Consider the following 21,729-nt stretch of genomic DNA (forward strand, 5'->3'; position numbering starts at 1 on the left):
TTATCTTAATCAAATTTCTAGAGCCAGAAATTATCTGGTTTATATGTTTGATCATTTAGGGTCTGTCCCCACCAGATCATGAGCTCCGGGAGAGCGGACCCGAGCCACCTTTACTTACCACTGTTTCTCCACCATCTAGAATGATGCCTGGAACATGGTAAATACTCAGAAATGATCTACTGAATGCATAGTGAATGGCAACAAGTTCCAAGTCTCAAAATGTCAAGCTGACCCATTTTCTTGGTATTTAAATCCCTTCCTGGTAACTGGTTAGGCTTCCACCACCACTCAGCCCCAACCAGTCTGGGTTGCAAAAATCATTCACCTCAATGGCCAGGAGAAGTTGAAGACCCTTCCAAAGGTGGCTTAGACCTCTGAGGAAAGCTGTCAGGAAATTTTAAAAGAAAACTCAAAGGGCATTGTGATGAAGGAAGAAATAAGATAAGGAACTAAATTTCAGCTTATGAACAACAGTTGTAGAAAGAGGAGAGTTAGGAGGGTGAAGACTAACATTCATTTAGGTCCAGCCTCATTCGCATGTTTTACCCATGTTATGACACGGAAACTTCTCAAAAAGCCTATGGGGAAAGGTTAGTATCCTCATTTCGTGGATAAGGAAACCAAGGCTCAAAATGGTTGAGCAAATTTCCCAGGATCCTGCAGTAAATACGTGGAAAAGCCAGGTTCAAGCTGAGGCCCGGCTGACTCTAAGCCCATCTGTGTGTGTGCTATTCCCCATCCACAGCCCTAGACTCTCTGCTCTGAGGATGTGGGGGTTTGGATGGGGCATGTGCTGGCATTACATAGGTATTGAAAGACACATGGGCAAGAATACCTCCCATGCCCTCACCATCCACATGGATTTCACGTATCCTTTAGGAGCACCCAAGTCAGAACTGCCTCCTTTGTTTTGAAACAAAGGGTCTAGTTCACTGTCATTTTTACACACAATGGAGACCTTTATAAATTATAGCTTTTTGTTCCTCCACTTGCAGAGGAAACAAGGACCAAAACAGGGCCATCAATTATCTCCCCAATGCAGAGGACCTGAACATATAAGCTGCAAAAAGATGCCTGAAATGTTATAATTTGATTGCTTCCCGAATAATCTTTTACTTGGTAGAATCAAATGTAAGTGCCATTGTGCTTGTGGCTTCACAGCCATCTTGAAAATTAGATAATGCATCTTTAGGGTGGGAGTGAGAAGCCTTGTCCTTCCTGGCACATTTTATATAATAAAAAAGGCTTGTATGGAGTAGGGGTAAGCCGGGAAGGTGAAGCTACTTAAAGCTGCTGCTTTCTTTCTGCATTATGGTACAGAAAGCAGCAAAATATCAAAGCCACACACAGATTCCATCTCCCCTTAAAATGATAGAAGATTAGTTAAAGACAGAAGCAGCTCAGGCTCAGTAAAAAACAAAAGGTCTTTTCATATCCAGATGGGACTCTTTAATCCTCTGAAAATTCCCAGTGTCACTTACCGGGGTAGAAGTTGACTATTTAGCTGTCTCTTTTCATTTTCGTTTTAGAGATCGGGTCTCACTCTGTCATCCAGGCTGGAGTGCAGTGCACAATCATGGCACATTACAGCCTCAGACTCCTGGGCTCAAGCAATTCCCCCACCTCAGCCTCCGGAGCAGCTGGGACTGCAGAGGGGTGCCACCACATCCAGCTAATTTTAAAACATTTTTTGTAGAGACAAGGTGTCACTATGTTGCCTAGGCTGGTCTGGAACTCCTGGGCTCTCAAGTGATCCTCCGCCCTAGGCCTTCCAAAGTGCTGGGATTATAGGTGTGAGCCTCCGTGCCTGGCTATCTCTTGAGTTACCTTCACTATTAGACTCTGAGCCACAGTAGGAGAAACCTAATAGTCAACCATAATGATGGATGTGGCAGAGAGAAAATTACAGCTCCTCGCTGGACAAAGCACCCAACACATGGAAAAACACAGGAAGAGGTTTGGTCTTTGAGTTATATAATCAGCCTGGATTTTTACATGGCAGAGAGAAGGGTGAAGATAGATGCATATTGTACCTTTTTTTTTCCCCCCCGAAAAAAGTGTACAAATGAGGCTTTGACTTGTATGTGTCCACTTCATCTGGAAACTCCATTACTAATTCAGGGAAGGAGTTGCTGGACCAATTGAACAATTTGTCTCTCAGATATATGCAGTAAAATGAAGCATCCTATTAGTTAACAGAGAATTGTCTTGATACATACAGTAAAAGGGAATTAAAAGCGTTGTTTCCAGATTGATTGTGCTGGACAAATTTGGCCAAATATAAGTCCATGACAATAACCTCTTATGGCCTTGCACTTTGCTTTACAGTTGTTCCAATAGAACTCAGTATTTTGGGTCTGTACACCAAGAGGTGACATGAAATGGAAGCTGGGATCATTATGGTTAACCTGAGTGTGTCAAAAACCAAGCAGAGGCTGAATGTTATTATACGCAGCCCGTGAATCAGAGTGAATGATAGAATCAGGCTAAACTATGCATTGCAAAATAGGTGCAACGTTTGGATGGAATGGTCACCAACAGTACCCAAATAACCAAGAGCTGGTTGATGGGTGTTGTTTACCATACCAAAAACCCAACCTGCAGGGACACATTGTTCAATTGATCTGAGATGCCAACCCACTTCCACAAAAAGAAAAAGGCTCAATTAATAGGAGCTACCAGAATCAGGTAAAAGGAGACAGGCACGTGCACGAGAGATTTGTAGACCTTCATGTGAAGAGGAGAATGTTAATAAAAACATCTGGTGCATCAGCATCCTAAAATTCTACTGTTGCAGCTGCTGGTCTGATTTTCCTACAACATGGTGAGGTGTTTGCAGTGAAGATATCTTCTATTCCCACCAAGGGTAGTTTTTCATTTTTAAATCTTTAAAACAAAGAAAACTGAAGGCTAGAAAACAGCCAGGGATTTCCAAACTCAGTGTTTCCTAAATTCTTCTGTGCTACAGAATTGTCTGTGATGCTTGTTAGATACAGATTCTCAGACTCTGACAGTATCTCCAGAGAAATTGCTGGGATCGCTCTACTGGGCAAACTCCCTGCTTATGCTCAGGCTTGGGCAGGTCTGGTAACATGATGATTGCACATCCAAATTGTACCAAAAAGAAAAACAGGTGCACAGAAATGACACTCCCTAGGAACACAGTAGAACCGGGACTGAACTTAGGTCTCAAGTACATAAAAATCCAATCTTATTTACTTTCCATGGTAAGGAGGCACACATCTCACAGCGCGGGTTTCAGGACCACAAAGCCTAAGGTTTGGTTGCTTAGGGCAGTAGGTGATTGGACCAACCCCTTCTGTTCAATCCTCAGCAAGAAGTTCTGCAGCTTGATACCTTAGAAAAGATGCAATCACCTGACTCTGATAATTCCCTGTTAGCTTGTCAGCTGGGGCTGCTTTAATTTTACCTTTAGGTCATAATTCTATTTAATACCACTGAGCTCTGTTCTATTGATCACAGGGCTTGACTCAGCACTGATGTTTTTGAGGAATTGACCATTATGTCTGAAGTGTAGGGTATTATGTCTGAAAGTGGGTATTTCAGACCATTATGTCTGAAAGTGGGTATCCAAGGAGAAGAAGGGTGTTTGAGGTCCTACGATTTCCTGGAATATTACCCATCTGGGAATTGTGTAGGAGTCCATTGGAGGAGATATTTTAAAACTACAGCTTGGCAGAGGTTTTGTGGAAATGGACACCTGAATCAATTTGAGAGCAGCCTATGAGAGCTAGAATGGGGTCAGCAAAGTTAACAGCTTTTTTGCCTGAAGGAATGGGGGCAGTGGGGTTTGGAACAGGTATTCTTCCTGGCTTGTAGGCGGGTGAGCAGAGAGAATGAGCTCTGGTCTCTCTTCCTTTTTCCTTTTCTTTCTTTCTTTTTTTTCTTTTTTGAGACAGGGTCTCACTCGGTCGCCGAGGGCTCACTGCTACCTCCACTTCTCTGGGCTCAGGTGACCCTTCTGCCTCAGCCTCCAGAGTAGCTGGGACTACAGGGGTGTGCCACCACACCCGGCTAATTTTCTAAAACACTTTTTTTGTAGAGACGGGGTTTCTCTATGTTGCCCAGGCTGGTCTTGAACTCCTGAGCTCAAGCGATCAATCCACCTCAGCCTCCCAAAGTGTTGGGATTACAGTCATGAGCCACCATGCCTGGCTCCTCTTTCTCTTCTTATTTGAGGACACTAATCTCATCATGAGGTCCCCACACTCATGACCTCATTTAAACCTACTTACCTTCCAAAGGTCCCATCTCCAAACACTATCACATGGAGGATTAGGGCTCCAGCCTGTGAATTAGTGGGGAGGGGCACAGACATTCAGTCCATAATAGGAGGTGTCCTTACCTTCAGCCCCATAGCGTCCTTGAACCTTGGCGGGGATGGAGAAGTGCTATGGAAAAGACCAGATGGATAGTGAATCTGAGAACATTAAGGTTGCATTAGGAGGTCACGGACCGCGGGAGTCTAATATCCAGAAGTAAAGTGCAATCTTAAGAATAAGATGAGATCACTTACAAGAAAGAAAGAACATTTGGATTTTTTTTTTATTCTTCCTTTTTTTGTGCACACATAAGTCTCAGTATGTAAAATTTGACACCAGGATGTGCACATACACACATTCACACACACTTATGAGGAGAGACAGAGGAACATAGTAGGAGTAACATCCATAATGGTAGTTATCTCTGAATGGTAAAATTATGTTATTTTATCTTTTTTTCATTGACCACTAGTGCTGATTTTTCTAACATGGATTATTATTTATATATGTAATTTATAACAAAAATTTTCCAATATATCTTTTCACAAGATGTCAGTTATTTTCAAAGGTCACTTGTGTCTGCATCTTTCACAATCATAGGTTGTAAACTCAAGCATTTAAATTCTTGTTTTTCTCCCCAGTGAAAAGATAGGAGATTTGTTGCTGTTGTTTGTCTGGTTTTTGCGCAGGACTGACAAGTTGTTTTGAAGTCTTATAGGCACAACCTAAGTAATATAATTTGGTTAAGCTGGAAAATAAGAATTTTTCAGAGCTTTCTCCTAGGCTTTCAACAGCACAAGATTTTTATGCCCTTCTCAAGACGAGACTGAAGGGAAGACTTTTTTCTTTTTGAGACAGGGTTTCTCACTCTGTAGCCCAGGTGGAGTGCAGTGGTGTGATCTCGGCTCACTGAATCTCAGCCTCCCAGGTTCAAGCAATTCTCCTGCCTCAGCCTCCCAAGTAGCGGGGATTACAGGCACCCGTCACCATGCCCAACTTATTTTTGTGTTTCTAGTAGAGACGGGGTTTCATCATGTTGGCCAGGCTGGTCTTGAACTCTTGGCCTCAAGTGATCTGCCCGCCTCGGCCTCCCAAAGTGCTGGGATTACAGGTGTGATCCACCATGCATGCCTGGCTGTGAAGACCGTTTTTGAAACTCCAGTTAGGAAGATGGCTCCCACTGAGTGGCTGACCCCTTCCCATCCACAGATGAATGACTTCATTACCTTCTACAAAGAAAATTCATTTATTTATTCATCAATGCTTTAAAAATAAAAACAAAATAAAGCTAGACATTTTTTTTTTCTGATGGGATTTGGGAAGAAAGATTAAAAAACTGTAAGAAAAGCCTTTAATGACTCTGTAACATTTAACACCTAAACAAAGCGGCTTAGTACCAGTGGGAGCTGAAACTAATTAAAATCAAAATTATATTCACTTCATCAATGCTAAAATAAATCCAAGGGAAAACAAAGAGGTACTTTTGTAATTAAATTTAACTTACTGTCATAATCTCAATTCTCGCTATTTGCAGCTGTGGGAGTTATTTTCAAAAGGATGTTTAAGGATAAAGTTTTAGAGTACACAGCATTCCAAGTTTGGTATAAAATTGAGATGATTCAAAGGAGAGAGAAAGAGAAAGGGTGTCAGGTGGTGGGGGATTCAGAGCTTCAGAGAAGGCAGGCGGAGTGCCCGGATGAGGCTTCCCGGCTCCTATTCTCTAGACTGTGTTGCTGGATGGAGTTCTCGCCTCCCTCAAGGGGCAGCATGGAAAGAAAAACGTTGTTCCCGTGATGTCTCCTCTGTCAGTACAGTGGAATAGGGGAGAATCCTGTGGAGTGAGACGGCCTCTTCAAGAGGAGTTCTAGAATTGGGACCCGGCGGGTTCAGGAATCACCTCAAACAATGTGAATGTACCTTAGAGAGCTGAGCAGTCTTTGACTCAGTTGAGTCTCAGCCTCACGTGCTAAGTCTGGGCTGGTAACCACCCACCTGCTCAGAACCGCCCGGGACGTGCTGCTGAATACCAGAAGGAGCTGTTGCCTGTTACTGGGTGGTAGCTACCTACCATCCCCTGAGCATTTGCTACATGGCAGGCCCTGTACTAAATACACACTTTTCATATATTATCGCACTCAATATTCACAACAACCTTAGGGAACAGGAATTATTGTTCGTATTTTTAAGAATACAACTTGGAAATTTATTCTCATTTCTTCATGGCCACATCTTTCATTTGATTGTGGTATATATACATAACAAAATTTTACCAAAATTTTAAGTGTACAATTCAGTATTAAGTATATTCACAATGCTGTGGGACAATCACCACTACCCATTTCCAGAAATTTTCACCATCCCAAACAAAAACTTTGTACCCATTAAACAAAAACTTTGTACCCATTAAACAAAAACTTCCTATTCCTTCTTCCCCCAACCACCTGGTAGCCACTAGTCTACTTTCTGTCTCTAAGAATTTGCCTGTTCCAGGTACTGCATATAAGTGGAATCATATATGTCTGGCTTATTTCATTTAGCATAGTGTTTTCAAGTTTCATCTGTGTTGTAGTATCCCATTGTATAGGCAAGGAAACTGAGACTTAAATTAAATAACTTGCCCAGGACCACAGAAGAATTAGTGACAGAGGAAGAATTCAAATCCAGGGATGTCACACTTCAAAGTCCTTGCTCTTAATCATCCTCTACTAAGTGTTTCTGCCAATGCAGACCACAGACCACTAAATCAGAATGACCATGAGTGCTTAAAAAATACAGATTTCTGGGCTCCATCCTACTAAAAGAATCCTACTAAACGACAATTCTTGCACTTTTAACACATTCCCCAGTTGATTCTTATGCAAAACTAAAGTTTGTGAATTACTTCATTCTTCTCTATTGAAAATGCAACTAAGGAAAGATGGCGGCAGAGAAAATGAAGACAGTTACAAACTCAAGACCAAGTGATCTCATGGAAAAGGAGAAATGAGTAGGCAAGTGCTATGGTTTGAATAATAGTGTCCCCTCCAAAATTCATGTTGAAGCCTAATCCCCAAGGCAACAGTATAAAGAGGTTTGGCCTTTGGGAGGTGACTAAATCATGTGGGCTCCACCCTCATAAATGGGGTTAACACCCTTATGAAAGGGCAGAAGGTGGAAGGGAGCATTCTCTTGCTCTTTTGTCTCTCCCACCATGTGAGGACACAGTGTTCCTCCCCTTCAGAGGATGCAGCAATAGGAACCATCATGGAAGCAGAGAGCAGCCCTCACCCGACACTGAATCTGCTGGTGCCTTGATCTTGGACTTCCCAGACTTCGGAACAGTGAGAAATAAATTTCTATTGTTTATAAATTACCCAGTGTGTGGTATTTTGTTATAGCAACACAGACTAAGACAGTAAGACTCTAGGAGTTGTCAAATGCCTATGTATTTTGTTGGGGTCTTCTGGAGTGATTTCCAGCATGTCCACCCTATTTGTCCTTTGTGGCCCCATGACTTATCCTTTCATGAAGTGAAAAGATACATCTCTTATAGTCATGCCATATTTTTCACTCCCAGTTTTACAGTTCATGTCAATATGTATTATGTATGAAAAACAAACTAGCTTTTCGTCAAATGCTGCCAAAATGTAGCATCTCAATGTCTGGCATAAGAAAAGTAAGACAGACGCAAATGGTGAATTGCGATGCTGGCAAACCAATGCACAATGTAGCCAAAAGACATGTCATATGTATTGTGGGACTAAAAACTCACCTTCAGGAAGACTTTCACCTTGAAATCTGGTGATGTGTGGAACAGATGTTTTAATTTAGCTAAAATTATTTGCATAATCGATTTAACACGTGGTTTATCAAAACTGCCAAAGAGCAGGTGACAATATGGAATTAATATGATTACTAATTTGACACATCATTGAGATTAATTTGACCTTTCTCGATCTCAGAATACCCAGAGGTCTTCACAGACAGGATTAGTGTGCTATGAAATGCAATCTAAAATCCACCATCTTAGCATCATAAATTAAGCAACCACTTTGCTCAGTCTGGCCTCATGCTTCTATTCCTTTTCTTTCTATCTCTCCTCTAAATGGACAGGAAGGCAATGAGTGAATATTGGGGAACATATCTGATTCACAGTGTCTAAAATGTTACGAAAAGTAATTGATCTAATGTGCCTCTGATACTAGATGTGGTACTGCCTTCTCCCTGGTCTGTTGATTTATCCTTGAATCTAGACTCAAAGGAGATCACCTTTGAGAATTCATTGGCTTAAGCCTTTAGCATTAAGTCTAAAGACTCAAAATAATGACTTTTTTTTTTTTTTTTGAGGTGGAGTTTCACTCTTGTCACCAGTTGTCACCCATGCTGGAGTGCAATGGCATGATCTCGGCTCACTGCAACCTCTGCCTCCCAGGTTCAAGAGATTTTCCTGTCTCAGCCTCCCAAGTAGCTGGGATTACAGGTGCACACCACCACACCCGGCTAATTTTTGTATTTTTAGTAGAGACGGGGTTTCACCATGTTGGCCAGGATGGTCTTGAACTCCTGATCTCAGGTGATCTGCCCGCCTCAGCATCCCAAAGTACCGGGATTACAGGCATGAGCCACTGTGCCCAGCCAAAATAATGATTTTTAAATTATATATCAGTCTGATTACAATATAAATTACCCTATTAGAAACAATAGAAATGTTCATCAATAGGGGATTGATAAAATAATATCATATGTCAGTAAAATGCTATATGCCCATTTAAATGATGTGGAAAAACTATATTTAATGACATAAAAACATGTTTGTGATATGTGACATGAAGAAATCATATTGCATCTGTGAAAAATAACATTAAAAATGAGAAATCATATTGCAAATTAGTATGTGCACTATGATCTTATTTTTATAAGAAAAATTATGTACATATCTGAAAAGATAAATACCAAAACGTTAACCATGGTTATATCTACATGGTAGGATTAAGGCTGATTTATGTTTTTTCTTTTTTATTTATCTATATTTTAAACATTTTTTTTTAAACCATGAACATATAATTTTTTGGTGTAATAGAGAAAAAAGTCAATCAAAAAATATTTGTGAAGTGAGGATGGCAGATTGAATCAGCATCCAATTTTACTCTCTCCCAAAACTCCATTAAAGTTCCTACACACACACACACACACACACACACACACACACACACAACCATGAAGGAAACAACAGCAAGAATGTTTTGGAAACCGGAAACATTTTGAAAACTGATTTGATAGGCTCGCAAAAGCCTAACCTCAAGGCCGCAGTGGATAAATGAACCAAGCTGCTTTAGGTTGCAGAATCCTGCCTGGGATTGCCACTGGGGATGGAGACGGGAAGAGGGAAGAGGGAAGAGGCAAGGGCACCGAAAGAAGGAGCACTGGGAAGCTGCGAGATCTCAAGAGACATCTCTCCTTCATCATTCCTCAGCCCTTGAGCCCCTCATCCTTCACCCAACAGGAGTATGAAAGCTTATTCTCTGTACTATGGACACCAGACACAGTTGGAAGTCTGATCGTCATACCCCAAACAGAAGAGTAAGTGATCTTATGCTCAGCAAATCCCGGCTGCAGAGCCCTCCCTGGCCTTTCCACTCAGGTTCAGGACACCAACAGCCAGACTCTGACCCTTCCAGATAAGAGACTGGAAATGGCTTCTTCACAAAGGCTAAATTTATGCTTGCCCCTCAAGATTGCAAAATTAAGCAACATATCACTTAGGGACACATATGTAGGTGATATAACCAAAAGAAAAAAAAAGCAGGGGAATGAGTACTCTTGCCCTGTGTAACGAGGAGGAAGGGGTTACAACTGGGGTAAGACCCTGGTAATGTTTGATTTTTTTTTTTTTTAAAGAACTAGAGTGATAGGAATATAGATAGTATAATAATACATTTTATTATTCTTATTTAAATTTTAGATATGCATTTTATATATTCTTCCCTACATATTATATATTTTACAATTCACAAAATGTTGGTAGGCCAGGTGCAGTGGCACATGCCTATAATCCCAGCACTTTGGCAGGTCAAGGTGAGCAGATCGCTTCAGTCCAGGAGTTTGAGATCAGCCTGGGCAACATAGCGAGACCTCATCTCTACCATAAAAGAAATAGCTGGATGTGGTGGCACACACCTGTGGTCCCAGCTACTCAGGAGGCTGAGGCAGGAGGGTTGCTTGAGCCCAGGAGGTCGACGCTGCAGTGAGCCATAATCGTGCCACTGCACTCCAGCCTGGGCAACAAAGCAAGATCCTGTCACACACAAAAAAACAAAAAACAGCAGGCAACCTATGACGTCTTCCTTTCTGCGCAATTTTCTCCCTTTCTTCTTTTCATCCCTGTTATGTTTCTGCTGTTCTTTCATTCTCTTTTTCTTTTCTAGAACTTTATAGAGGTCAGGAGTTTGAGACCAGTCGAGCCAACATGGTAAAACCCTGTCTCTACTAAAAATACAAAAATTAGTTGGGCGTGGTGGTGCATGCCTGTAATTCCAGCTACTCAAGAAGCTGAGGCAAGAGCTTGAACCCAGGAGGTGGAGGTTGCAGTGAGCCGAGATCACGCCACTGGAATCCAGCCTGGGCAACAGTGTGAGACTCCGTCTCAAAAAAAACAAACACAAACAAACAAAAAACCAAAAAAAGAAATGTGATTGGTCAAAAAGGGTATGACCTAGTGGGAATAGACAGAAAGAGGAACCCATCAACGCCTGTCTATTCAGATTCTTCTTGGCCTCACTCTCTTCCTGGGTATGGGCCGGGGCCCTTTCTGGAAAGGTAGTTCCATGACCTACAATCAAACAAAATAGGTAAGAGAATTTCTTTACGGCCGGTTCTTACTCAGAAAGGCAGGGGAAGGTTAGAGTAGTATTTTACGTTTTATGGCTGGCTTTGGGGATTTTTGGGGTTCTGGTTTTTATGAACCACTTTGCAGAAGAGAAATTCTAGTTTCTGTGGCTTGTCTTGAGGACGAATGAGAGGTGAGAGATAAGAGGGCAGGAGAGAGTCGGAGAAACGTTGCTTTTGAGGCTGCTTCTGAAGACTTCACTTGGGGGCATCACTTTCTGAGTCCCCACAGTGTCTTCTGATGAACAGAAATGTTTAACGTTAATGAAGTTTAATTTATTAGTTTTTTAATGGTTAGTGTTTTCTGTCACCTAGGAAATCTTTACCTGTCCCAACATTGCAAAGGTATTCCCCTGTTTCCTTCTATATATTTTATAGTTTTAGTTTTCATGTCTATGTGTATGACCCATCTCAAATTAATTTTTATGTATGGTGTGAAGTAGAGATCATGTTTTCTTCCCATATCGATATCAAGTTGTTCCGGGGCCCCATGTTTGTAAACTAATAGAATGTGCCCCTATCCCTTTATTTGCTCATCATGCAAAAAAATATTCTAAACCTAAACCTGAAAATTTGAAATGTGCATCCCTGTCTTCATATCTCACTGCCTCCCTATAACATGACCAGTAACTTTAAGGACCATCTATTATGACTGCTCCCCACCCCAGACAATTACAAATGATTTATTTCTTTAGGATCATATATTTCAGATTAGAGAAAAAATAGATTTTGAAAGGAAAAAAAACCTTGGCACTATTATTCTTTGACTGCTCTGCTTTTCCAATGTCTAAGATGTAAATAAAATCAACTATTAAGTTTGGGGCTGCAAATTTTTTTTTTTTTTTTTTTGAGACAGAATCTCGCTTTGTCGCCCAGGCTGGAGTGCAGTAGCGCCATCTCGGGTCACTGCAAGCCCCACCTTCAGGGTTCACGCCATTCTCCTGTCTCAGCCTCCCGAGTAGCTGGGACTACAGGCATCCGCCACCATGCCTGGCTAATTTTTTGTATTTTTAGTAGAGACAGGGTTTCACCCTGTTAGCCAGGATGATCTCAATCTCCTGACCTTGTGATCCACCCGCCTCAGCCTCCCAAAGTGCTGGGATTACAGGTGTGAGCCACCACACCCAGCTTGGGGCTGCAAATTTTTATGTATCACATAAAGTGTGAAATAATATGGAACAAAATTGGTGTTTAACTCCTTCTTTTTTTTTTTTTAGATAGAGTTTTGCTCCTGTTGCCCAAGTTGGAGTGCAATGGCGCAGTCTTGGCTCACTGCAACCTCTGCCTCCTGAGTTCAAGCGATTCTCCTGCCTCAGCCTCCTGAGTAGCTGGGATTACAGGCATGTACCACCACACCCGGCTAATTTTTGTATTTTTAGTAGCGTCCTGACCTTAGGTGATCCACTTGCCTCGACCTCCCAAAGTGCTGGGATTACAGGCGCGAGCCACCACGCCTGGCCTAATTCATTTTTTCAATGTTTTTAAAATTGGCACATGTCTGACTCCTTTAAAAAATCAGGTTTACGAGGCCAGGCGCAGTGGCTTACGCCTGTAATGCCAGCACTTTGGGAGGCTGAGGTGGGCGGATCACAAGATCACGAGATTGAGACCATCCTGACCAACATGGTGAAACCCTGTCTCTACTAAAAATACAAAAATTAGCTGGGCGTGGTGGCATACGTCTGTAGTCCCAGCTACTCGGGAGGCTGAGGCAGGTGACTCACTTGAGCCCAAAAGGCGGAGGTTGCAGTGAGCTGAGATCACACCACCATACTCTAGCCTGGCAACAAAGCAAGACTCCATCTTAAAAAAAAAAAAAATCAAGTTTACCTAAAACCAAAGGAATAAATTCCAAAAAGAGGAAAAAGAGAAACTGTCAAAAAATGCAGAGAAGTCAAGGAACAAAGAGAGTGATCAGTGGATGTAAAAATTAGGAGTAACCTAACTGAGAGAAGTTTTTGCAGTCTGGTGGAGGTGGTGGGAGCTGGAGCAAAGGAGATTGAGGAAAATGCAGGGAATAACTATAGATGAATGGAATTAAGTGGCAATATTTTTACTTTTTAAAATTTTTTTTAGATGGAGCCTTGTTCTGTCACCCAGGCTGGAGTGCAGTGGCACGATCTCAACTGATTGCAACCTCCACCTTCTGGGTTCAAGTGATTCTCCTGCCTCAGCCCCCTGAGTAGCTGGGATTACAGGTGCCTGCCACCACCCCTGGCTAATTTTTGTATTTTTAGTAGAGAAAGGATTTCACCATTTTGGCCAGGCTGGTCTTGAACTCCTGACCTCAAGTGATCCACCCACCTCAGCCTCCCAACGTGCTGGGATCATAGGCATGAGCCACCATGCCCGGCCTCATGAACCAATCTCTATGTAATAGTATTAACTAAAGTCATAGTTTATTCAGATTTCTTTAGTTTTTACCAAATGTTCTTTTTTTGGTCCAGGATCCCACCTAAGATACTCCATTACCTTTGCTGGTCATGTCTTCTTAGGTTCCCCTTGACTGGGACGGTTGTTCAGACTTTTCTTGTTTTTGATGATCTTGACAATTTTGAGAAGTACTGGTCAGGATGCCCCACTGCTGGAATTTGTCTGTTTTACTCATGATTAGATTGGGTTATTGGTGTGTATTATTAGTCCATTCTCCAGGGTTCTCTGGAGAACCCTGACTAATACAGTTCTTGCATTGCCATAAAGAAATATCTGAGAGTGGGTAATTTGTAAAGCAAAGAGGTTTAATTGGCTCATGGTTCTGCAGGCTGTACATGCAAGAACAAAAGGAAAGACAGTTTCTTGCATGACTCAACTTTCAGCTTAATTTTTCTCCTTTTGGCATAGTGAATTGGGGTCCCAAGATTTTGTTTTCCTTTTACAACGTCAAGGTGATATGGTTTGGCTGTGTCCCCACCCAAATCTCATCTTGAATTTTTGCTCCCATAATCCCCACATGCCCTGGGAGGGACCCGGTGGGAGGTCATTGAATCATGAGGTGAGTTTTTTCCCATGCTGTTCTTGCGATAGTGAGTAAGTCTCATGAGATTTGATGGTTTTATAAAGGGCGGTTCCCCTACACATGCTCTCTTTCCTGCCGCCACGTAAGAGGTGCCTTTGCTCCCCACTTCACCTTCTGCCATGATTGTGAGGCCTCCCCAGCCATGTAAAACTATGAGTCCATTAAACCTCTTTTTCTTTATAAATGACCCAGTCTTGGGTATGTACTTACTAGCAGCGTGAGAACAGACTAGTACACAAGGGTAGATACTACCAATGTGATTCATCACTGTTGATGTTGACTGAGATGGAAAAAGCGTCTGTCAGGCTTCTCCACTACAGACTTACTCCCCACCCACTCCACCCCTCCCTTCCCGCTTCTCATGCTATCCTCTCTGGAGGGAAGTCACTAGGTGAAGTGCACTTTTAAGGAGCGCAGAGTTATGCCCCCTCTGTTGATGGCAGAGAATCAAGATAATTATTTGGGATTCTTCTGGGCAGGAGACTTGTCTCTTCTCTCCATTTATTAATTTTTCAATCATTTATTTATATTAATGTGGATTCGTAGAAATTTATTTTATTCACTGGTTTATAATCCAATATTACTTTATTTTGTTGCTCAAATTGTTCCAATTCTGGCCATTGAGAGCACCTGCAGTTGGTTCTAGATGTTTACTTTTTAACTCTAAATGTATTCAGTGTTCTGGCGAGTTTTATAGCATGATATTTAAAAACATGAATGGGACCTACCATGTAACTATTATTATTTTATTATTATTATTATTTTTTAGACAGAGTCTTGCTTTGTTGCCTAGGCTGGAGTGCAGTGGTGCGATCTTTGCTCACTGCAACCTCTGCCTCCCAGGTTCAAGCAATTCTCCTGCCTCAGCCTCCCGAGTTGCTGGAACTATAGGTGCCCGTCACCATGCCTGGCTAATTTTTGTATTTTTAGTAGAGACGGGGTTTCACCATGTTGGGCAGTCTGGTCTCGAACTCCTGAACTCATGTGATCCACCTGCCTCGGCCTCCCAAAGTGCTGGGATTATAGGCATGAGCCACCATACCCAGCCCAGTATAGCTATTATATTGGCCAAAAAAAAAAAGCAAAAAACTCTAATTTCTTTTATATTAAATGACTATCTTCCCCTAAATAACTTAGAGGAACCTTGTTTGTTTGCACAATAGTAATGATTAGAAATGTTAAAATGTCAGCATTGAAAAGGGAGCAGGGTTTATTGATCTTTCACCAGCTGGTGAGAGTGTGCTGGGCTCAAGGCTGAGACATTGTGGTGTTTAGTATCAGCTCTTCAGCCACTTCTTATGCCCCCACAAGTTGAGCCTGGCACCATCAGCTTGTTTTTACACATGTTGATTTGGTGTAGAAATAGCCATCTGGGCCCAAGGCTATGCCTCACAGATGGTGATTCAGCTCAAGGGTTTCACAGACAAAGGTTGTCATACAGCTGGAGCACTTGGGGACTCCCCAGTTCAGAGCCCCAGAGAATGTAGAAAATTAGAAATGAAAAGGGCCTGTATTAGTTATCCATTCCTGAATAATGCATCACTCCAAAACTTACTGGCTTAAAACAACAGCCATTTATTATTTCTCGCGGTTCCTGTGGGTTAGATATTGGGAAGTACTCAGTGGGGTGGTTCTGTCTTGAGTTCTCTCTTGATGGTGCAGTCAGATGGTGGCTGGAACCGGGTCACCTCTAGGGCTTCTTTACTCATCTGGTACCCAGACTGTGATGATTAAACATTTGAGGACTGAAACAGCTAGGGCTCCGGGGCATCTCCCTGTATGTGGTCTCTCCGTGTGACCTCTCCAGCATAGTGGCTTCCTGGTAGCTGGACTTCTTTCATGGTGGCTCAGGGTACCAAAGGCACATATTGCACGAGAGAGGGAAAACTCCTGGCTGAAGGCATTTTGCTTTTTTACTAACTTAGCCTAAGAGGTCACATGGAAAGAGAATTAGTATCTACCTTTTTGTGAGAAGAGTGTCAAAGAATTTGCAGACAAGTTTTAAAACCATGGCAGGACCTTAAAGACCTGATAGCTCCCAGGGCTGGATGTCTTCCTTTGCCCCTCCTGTTCCTGTCCGTGCCCTCCTACCTGTTCTGTGCCCAGGAGGCTGAGTGACAGCTCCTCTCTGCTCTTGGTCCTGGGACACTGCATGCTTCTTGCATTTTTCCTGCATACTGCCCACAACTTTGTAAACAGTCCTTTTCTTCAACTCCTCTAATTATCCAATTTGAGACACCGTCTGTCTCCTGCAGTGATTCTGATAGTTACTCCCACGTCCTTCATCTTAGAGATGAGGAGAATGACCCCATGCTTCCAGCCAGGGGTCCAGTACTTGGGGCACCCAATCCAGGGCCCTTTTGTTTCCATTCTATTAGCCAATACACACAGAAACCAGAATGGGGCCTGAGGCAAAAGGAAAAGTCACGGACACAGAGTATTTATTTAAAACTTTGACTTTTTTTTTCAGTACGGATTTATGCATACATTTTTATTTTATAACAGATTGCATTATATTATTTATCATGACTGAGTTTTTTTTTTTTTTTGGCACCCCCTTAACTTTTGTGTCCCTGGGAGTCCCCTACTTGCCTCACCCTATCCCGGCCCCATCCCTCCGGCTTGCTCCCCACCTTGAGCTGCTACTGGCACTGCTGAGCTGGCTGTGGGCTTTTAGAGGCGACCCAGGAATCCTTTCAGCACCTCCTCCTTTTCCTGAGGTTTTACCGTTCAAATTTCATTGCCTGGTGTGTGCCACATCTTCGGATGCTGTCAGCAGCATTTTAGTGGTGACGAATCCCTAATTTGTAACTAGGTGGAAATAGAAGCTCCTTTATTCAATTTTCTTTTGGGCACCTCCCAGGAGTGCCAGGTGTATGTGTGCCTGGCGCTCTGGAGGAAGATGGGTGAGGTGCATGGTGGAACCTGGAGGCATTTGCATTTAGGTTGGAAAACAGACATATTAAAATATGACAAAGGCTCGTCAAGCTATATAAAAAATACTGAGTACACAGCTAAATCTGTTGTTCAGAGTTTGTTAAAAGAAGGAAGGAGGGTGGATAGGAGGGGGTAGGCTGGCAGAGAGGAGGAGCAGGCTGGCAGGTCCCACCAAGGTGAGGTTAGGAGGCACCACAGATAACTAAACACCAGCTAGCTTGCAGTTTTCTCTTCTGCTGTCCTTATTTAGATCCTCTTCTGTCACTGCACGTAACTGGCAGACTTTTCTCTTTTAGATCTATTCTAAGGCACTAAGGAATGAGGCTCTTTACACTTCATTACTCTGCCGTCAGGGAAGAGGCTGATGTCACGTGCCCATGCGTCACCACTGCTTAACGACAGACACACCAGCGGTTCTGGACCTGGCAGTACTTTTCCCTTTGATGCAGGCAGTGAGGGATGTTAAATGGCATTTCATTATGATCTACTGGCTAGATGTTAGTCATGGTATATTTTAGAGTAAGCCTGAAGGGAGTTGTAGGGAAAAGAAAGAGAGATCAGACTGTTATTGTGTCTATGTAGAAAAGGAAGACATAAGAAACTCCGTTTTGACCTGTACCTTGAACAATTGCTTTGCCCTGAGATGCTGTTAATCTGTAACTTTGCCCCAATCTTGAGCTCACAAAAACATGTGTTGTATGGAATCAAGGTTTAAGGGATCTAGGGCTGTGCAGGATGTGCCTTGTTAACAAAATGTTTACAGGCAGTAAGCTTGGTAAAAGTCACCGCCATTCTCCAGTCTCTATAAAACGGGGGCACAATACACTGCGGAAAGTCGCAGGGACCTCTGCCCGGGAAAGCTGGGTATTGTCCAAGGCTTCTCCCCATGTGATAACCTGAGATATGGCCTCGTGGGATGGGAAAGCCCTGACAGTCCCCCAGCCCGACACCCGTGAAGGGTCTGTGCTGAGGAGGATTAGTAAAAGAGGAAGGCCTCTTGCGGTTGAGATAAGAGGAAGGCCTCTGTCTCCTGCATGCCCCTGGGAACGGAATGTCTCAGTATAAAACCCGATTGTACATTTGTTCTATTCTGAGATAGGAGAAAAACCGCCCTGTGGCGGGAGGCGAGACATGTTGGCAGGAATGCTGCTCTGTTATTCTTTACTCCACTGAGATGTTGGGGTGGAGAGAAGCATAAATCTTGAACTTATTTGTGACACAGATTCCTTTGCTCACGTGTTTTCTTGCCGACCTTCTCCCCACTATCACCCTGCTCTCCTACCACATTCCTCTTGCTGAGATAGTGAAAATAGTAATCAACAAACACTGAGGGAATTCAGAGACCGGTGCCAGTGCAGGTCCTCCGTATGCTGAGCACCGGTCTCCTGAGCCCACTGTCCTTTCTCTATACTTTGTCTCTGTGTCTTATTTCTTTTCTCAGTCTCTCATCCCACCCGACGAGAAATACCCACAGGTGTGGAGGGGCTGGTCACCCCTTCAGGAGTTGAGATACTCAAAAGGCCACTGTGCAAACACAAACAATCCCCAATCTCCTTCACAGTTATCCATCTGCAGGCATCTTACTTTAGGCTGCACCATCTCATTTTTTTTGCTGCTAGTCTAGTCATTTGGTTAATTTCCAAGGCTGTTTGTTGTCTGTGAAGGATTGACCACTTGGCTGGACACAGGGACCTCTCTAGTCTGGACTTTGTTTCTGACTCACTGTGATAATATGGGCAGATAGATCACTTAATCTCTCACCTTTTCCTCCCATCATTACTCTTCAAAAGCCTTCTCTCCAAATCACTACTTTCTAATTCTCAGTGTTCCTAGGCCTTAACGGATGACGTCATTCAACAATCCTTGATATGGGACCAAATGCTACTTCTTTTGGGCAGTTCCTAATTATTTTATTTTCTGTTTCTGCTTTATAACTTCCAGTTCCCCCTTTCTTCAATCTTCTCAATTTCACTACACTCTACATTTCAGCTCTTCTCTCTGATGCAGCTAAACTACTATATTATGGTACATAATCTTTAATGGGACCCATTCCTAGCTAATCTTTTGAAATGCAGTTCTGCAATTATATTTTAACTTAGTTCCCTCTTTTTCTAATGGTGGCTTTTAAAGTCTGTTAATATTCTAATATGAAGTCATTCATTGTAATTTAATAATAATATGAAAAACATATCCTATGCATGCGCTCGTATAAAACTACTATTACTAGGAGTAAAACCCTAGTGATAAAGACATATAATATGGTTGATATAATTCAATAACAGCTACCATTTAAATACATCCTCTTTGTGTTTTATATAATATTTGATCCCTACAATAATTCTTAGTACACATTACCATTTCACATGTGAGAAAATTTACAATCAAAGACATTGAATCGAGGTGGGGCTTTGTTTTGTTTTGTTTTGTTTTACTCTTTTGTGGAAACCTATTATTTTGTGGATTTAGCATCCCTTCTTCTGAAAACTGCTTCTCCCTTCTCTATTCCTATGGATGCCCTAGAACAGTCATGTTATGACAAGATCCTACCCTCCAGCCTCTGGGGGCCTCATCCTACAATTTTGTGAAGCACATTAGTTTATGTTATTTTTATTTGTCTAACAGTAACATGTAAAACTTAGAATTGTTGGTGGCCTGTTTACCAGCACAGGGACTGCAGATGTCAGTAAGGTCAGCTAGCAGACAGAGAGACTGGGGAGTAGCATTCAAGCTCCTGCCTTTAATCGCCCACGTCCTGGCCTCCCCATGTATTCTGGAAGAAATCTTCGTGTCCTGATGAAAAATTTCCCCTTTGGCTTACGCTCAAGTTTGTTATCAGTCAATTGCAACCCTGAAAAGTCTGAACTTTTACCAACTGTTGATCATCATTTGGGTTGAAAATAGCTGGCATATTAGAATTTCATTCCAAGGCTGATTTATACTAGTTCCCCAAAGGGTATGTGCTTCATTTCTTCCTTCCTGATCTCAAACACACATGAAAAATAAATCTTATCTATTAAAAACTGTTGCATTAAAAATAGCTAAATCCTTTTTTTACTGAAATAGAAAAACAATTATAAAATTCCTATGAAACCAAAAAGACCTCAAGCAGCCAAAACAATCTTGAGAAAGAAACAAAGCAGCAGGCACCACACTTCCTGATTTCAAAATATATCACAAATCTACAGTAGTTAAAACAATATGGTGCAGGCATAAAGACAGACATACAGACCAATTGAGCAGAACATAGAGCCAGAAACAAATCCACACATATATGGTCAACTCATCTTCAGCAAGGGTGCCAAGAATATACAATGGGGAAAGGATAATCAGTTCAACAAATGGTGTTGGGAAAACTGGATATCCACATGCAAATAAATAAAATGGAACCTTTACCTTACATCTTACACAAAAATCAAGTCAAAATGGATTAAAGACTTAAGTGTAAGACCTGAAACTATAAAACTCCGAGAAGAAAACAGGAAAAAGCATCATGACATTGGTCTTGGCAATGATTTAATGGATATGACACCATAAGCACAGGCAACAAAAGCAAAAATAGGCAAGTGGGACTACACCAAACCAAAAAGCTTCTGCAGGCGGGGATCTGTGGCTCACGTCTGTAAACCCAGCACTTTGGGAGGCCAAGGCAGGTGGATCATTTGAGGTCAGAAGTTCAAAACCATCATGGCCAACAAGGTGAAACCCTGTCTCTACTAAAAATACAAAAATTAGCTCGGTGTGGTGGTGCACAACTGTAATCCCAGCTACTGGGGAGGCTGAGGCAGGAGAATTGCTTGAATCTGGGAGGCAGAGGTTGTAGTGAGCTGAGATTCTGCCACGGCACTTCAGCCTGGGAAACGGAGTGAGACTCTGTCTCTAAATAAATAAATAAATGGCTTCTGCACAGCAAAGGAAATGATCAACAGGGTGCAAAGGTAACCTACATAATGGGAGAAAATACTTACAAACCATATATCTGATAAGTGGTTAATATCCAAAATATATACGAAACTCCTACAACACAGCAAAAAACCTAATAAGTCATTTTAAAAATGGGCTAAGGACTTGAATAGACATTTCTCCAAAGAAGACATACAAATGGCCAATCGATATATAAAAAGATGCTCAATGTCACCAATGATCAAGAAAATGCAAATCAAATCCATGACGAGATATCACCTCGAAACTTTTCGGATGGCTATCATCAAAAAGCTACAAGATGACAAGTGCTGGCAGGGAGAAAAGGAAACCCTGGCCACCATTAGAGGGAATGGCAATTAGCACAGACATTATGGAAAACAGTATGGACCTTCTTCAAAAAATTAAAATAGAGTATTGTATGAAAGGAAAGAAGGTTATCATTCCCCTTGACAAGAGGAACAGAAAATCAAATACTGTGTGTCCTCGTAAGTGGGAACTAAATGATGAGAACAAACACATGGACACACAGAGGGAAATAACACATACTAGGGCCTGTTGGAAGGTGGAGGGTGGGAGGAAGGAGAGGATCAGGAAAAATAACTAATGGGTACTAGGCTTAATACCTGGGTGACGAAACAATCTGTACAACAAACTTCCATGACAGACACACATTTACCTATGTGACAAACCTGTACATGTACTCCTGAA

General features: G+C 42.1%; 1 pseudogene; it reads left to right on the plus strand.

Moving 5' to 3' along the window:
* Positions 1-21,432: 21,432 nt before the first annotated feature.
* Positions 21,433-21,500, plus strand: LOC123574289 (U6atac minor spliceosomal RNA; annotated as a pseudogene).
* The last annotated feature ends 229 nt before the right edge of the window (positions 21,501-21,729 follow it).

The sequence above is a fragment of the Macaca fascicularis genome, chromosome 6 (assembly GCF_037993035.2).
Source record: "Macaca fascicularis isolate 582-1 chromosome 6, T2T-MFA8v1.1".
Classification (NCBI taxonomy): Eukaryota; Metazoa; Chordata; class Mammalia; order Primates; family Cercopithecidae; genus Macaca; species Macaca fascicularis.